The sequence below is a fragment of the Budorcas taxicolor genome, chromosome Y (genome assembly GCF_023091745.1).
Source record: "Budorcas taxicolor isolate Tak-1 chromosome Y, Takin1.1, whole genome shotgun sequence".
NCBI lineage: Eukaryota > Metazoa > Chordata > Mammalia > Artiodactyla > Bovidae > Budorcas > Budorcas taxicolor.
The window spans coordinates 6583197-6586717 of record NC_068936.1 but is presented as its reverse complement, the minus strand read 5'-3'; the positions used below and the strand labels follow the sequence as shown (position 1 = coordinate 6586717).

At 43.6% G+C, this 3521-nt stretch overlaps 1 pseudogene; it reads right to left on the bottom strand.

The window, feature by feature from the left end:
* Positions 1 to 1269: 1269 nt before the first annotated feature.
* LOC128071083 (zinc finger protein 280A-like) lies at positions 1270 to 2966 on the bottom strand (annotated as a pseudogene).
* Between the last annotated feature and the right edge of the window lie 555 nt (positions 2967 to 3521).

The window sequence follows — 3521 nt, the reverse complement described above, 5'->3', positions numbered from 1 at the left end:
TTTCACTTCTAATTGAATTTGTTCTTTGAAACATAGGGAAGGTCTAGGACCTAAAGTTTTTCTAAAAATAAGAGACAAGGTACATTGTTGGAGGTTGGGCAGGGGATGGTCTATCACTGGGAAAGCCCTGCAGGGTCCTGCTCAGTTATATGAGGAAACAGACTGACAATGCCAAGTGTTCAGTGGAAATGGAAATGCCAATAGTGTTAGTGGAGATACACACTGCTTCAGTCAGTTTGAAGAAAACATTTGATTGTACCTGCATATTAGAAGGGCTCAGTCAGTAACATCTGCATGCAATGGAGGAGACCTTGGTTTGAACCCTGGGTCAGGAAACTCCTCTGGAGAAGAAAATGCCAACCTATTGTTGTATTCCTGCCTGGGAAATTCTATGGACAGTGGAGCCTGGTTGGCTAGAGTCTATAGGGTTGTAACAGTTAAATACCATTTAGCAACTAAACCACTACCACATGCATTATCAGAAAATCTCATGTCTAGACATATATATATATATATATGTGTGTGTGTGTGTGTGTGTGTGTGTGTGTATGTATGTGTATATACATATCCACAAATTTCAGGCACAGTAAAATGGACATATAAGAGTATGCCCATTCATCCGAGGGAATTGTACCCAGCAATGAAAAAGAATGTTCCACAGCTACATACAATAAGAATGCATCTCACTTATTTAAAGGGAAACCAAGACTAGGGGAACAGAAAGTCTATTGTGTGATTCTATTTATTTAAAATTTGAAACAAAGAAAAATGAATCCCAGGTGCTAGTGGTCAGAGAAGCGGTTACTTTAGGGGGCAGAGCATGGCCAGGAAGGAACATGGAGATTTCAAAGCTACTTGACAGTAGAGAGATGAAACAAATACAATCTCAGTTACAGTAACGACAGACTTTATTTACTTGGGCTCCAAAATAACTGTAGATTGTTACTGATGCTGTGAAATTAAAAGATGCTCACTCCTTGGAAGAAAAGTTGTGAAAAACTTTGGCCTCCTCATGGGAAGAGTCAACTCATTGGGAAAAAACACTTGATACAGGGAAATATTGAAGGCAGGAGCAGAAGGCATGACAGATGCTGTGATGATTGGATAGCATCAGCAACCTAATGGAATGAGTTTGAGCAAGCTTCAGGAGATGGTGATGGACAGGGAAGCCTGGCATACTAAAGTTCATAGGGTCACAGGGAGTCAGACACGACTGAGCAACTGAACAACAAAAGCCAGGCAGGGTCTTTATATACAGCTGGCTGAATCTTAATAGGGCTTTTTTGAATTTCTGGAAATGGGTAGAGCATAATTTTTTAGCCCGATCCCTTGCTGCAACACGTCTGGAATATTTTGTGTTTGTAGACAATCTCCTTGGCAATTTTTCTGGGTGGTGCTTGGGAGTCAGAGTTCCTCACAATGATGGATGCTGTCTCTCTTAGTCCCAGCTGAACTGAACTTCGGATCATGACCTCTGTTTCAGGAGGCAACCCTCGCAATTGCTCTTCTTTTTGAATGACAGATGATTCTTGGTTTGGGTTTCTGTCTTTTCCTTCAGGTTCAAACACTGTAGCCAGCACTTGGAACATGGAAAGACCCTCTTGTTCCAGTGCCTCCAAGCGTGATTTACGAAGGATGTCACCAGTTTGAAAATTTCGAGGCAAAACAGACAAATTATTCATGTTTCCATGCCATGTTCTAGAATACGCCTCTACATTCCCAAAGGCTGACAGTCTGTAATTGCAAACACGGCACACATAGGACATTTTGCCTGGTTTGTGACTGTCCTTCATGTGCTGTAAGAGAACCTGATCTGTTTTGAAGGACAATTCACAGATATTACAGACCGTGGAGGGCTCCCAGGAAGCATGGACACTTTCAGTGTGACACTGCAGCTGGAACGAGGTGGCAAACTGGGGGTGGCAGTGCTGGCAGGTAGTTTGGATTTCCCAGCTGTCACCCTTCTGCCTCTCAAGCTCTAGATGGTTCCTCAGGTGGGTCATATACTTGACATAGTTTAGAACTCTCAAGCAGCTGAGGCATTTAAAGGCTGTGTGAGTCTTCTGTTCTGGTGCCGTCTCTTGTATGCTGTCATGGTAAAAGGCATCAAATAACGTGGTCAGATTTACTTTCATGGGATCAGCAGTCTTACTCTGATTTTCAAGAGTCAAAAAGTCCATTTTCTCCAGCCCTTACAAACTGCATGTTCCTTCTGGATCCATAAGACTGAAGCATACCTGATCATTGGCATGAGTCCATGAAAATGATGCCCCACCATGAACATGGCTCGGTGAGGTCGGGGAATCTTCCAAGGTCATAATCGTGTTTTTCCAGGAGAGATACCTGGAGGGCCATGGTGGAGGCAGGTCCCCCTGGGATTCCATTGCTGAGTTTGGGTCTTTTGGGATTTCCACTGTTAAATTTTACATCTGAAGTGGGACACCACTTTGAATTAAGAGGGCTTTCATCCTTGCCTCCTAATGAGAGAACAGCTCCAGAGAAACAGTGAGGCCGCAGAGAGAGCAATTCTGAATTGTGAAGGACAGTTTCCGAAGAGCGCGTTTTATATTCAGGTTTAGATGAAGGCTCAGAAATAATAGAACTGCCTCTTCCTCCCCATGCAGACTGAGAAACTGGTGATACGGAGCTGGCTCTGATGCTGGGGTCCTAAGATCTGCAGGTTGCAACGTGCAGGAGGGATCCGGTGGGATCCAGGAGGATCACGTGGTCCTTCATTCTTCTTGAAGATGAGTCCCTGGTCACTCTGTTCAAAACGTTAGAAATGACTGGCTTTGAACTTGAAGTCACTCTGACAAAGAGGGTTTCAGCATCCTCACTGATGTGCTCCACTCCAACAAAAATGACCTCAGCATCTTCATGTCCTTATCTCTGGATTTGGATGCAGCAGTCATTTTCTCAGGTTGTGGTGGTGCTTGTGCTTCCTTACACGGGAAGTGATGGGCCATTTTGCAATCACTTTTGGCTTCAAGTGGCCCCTGCTAGTGTTTCTTCCACCGGAAAGCAATCACCAGACAAGGTCATCCCCTCCGATCTCAGGTGTCACTCTCTGTGGTTTCAGATAACCCTCAGTTGTTCACCGAGAATATTAAATGGAAAACTCCAGAAATATAGAACTCATGCGTTTTAAACTGCAGGCCATTCTGAGGATTGTGATTGGAATCTCACACCATCCTGCTTCCTCCTGCCCAGAATGTGAATTGCTCCTTACTCCTGCACATCCCACTCGTCTGTCACTCGGTTACCACAATGACTGTTGAGATGTCACAGGGCTTGTGACCAAGTTATCCTTATTTTACTCAATAATGGCCACAAACCATAAATGGAGTGATGCTTTCCACTTAGATATGCCAGAGAAAATCCATTAAGTGCTACCTTTAAGTGAAAAGATCGAAGTTCTCAATTTGATATAAAAAGAGAAAGAAAAAATGCATGCTGAGGTTGCTAATATCTGTGGTGAATGTGAAGAAGAGAAAATAAATCTGGGTTAGTTTTGCTGTCAA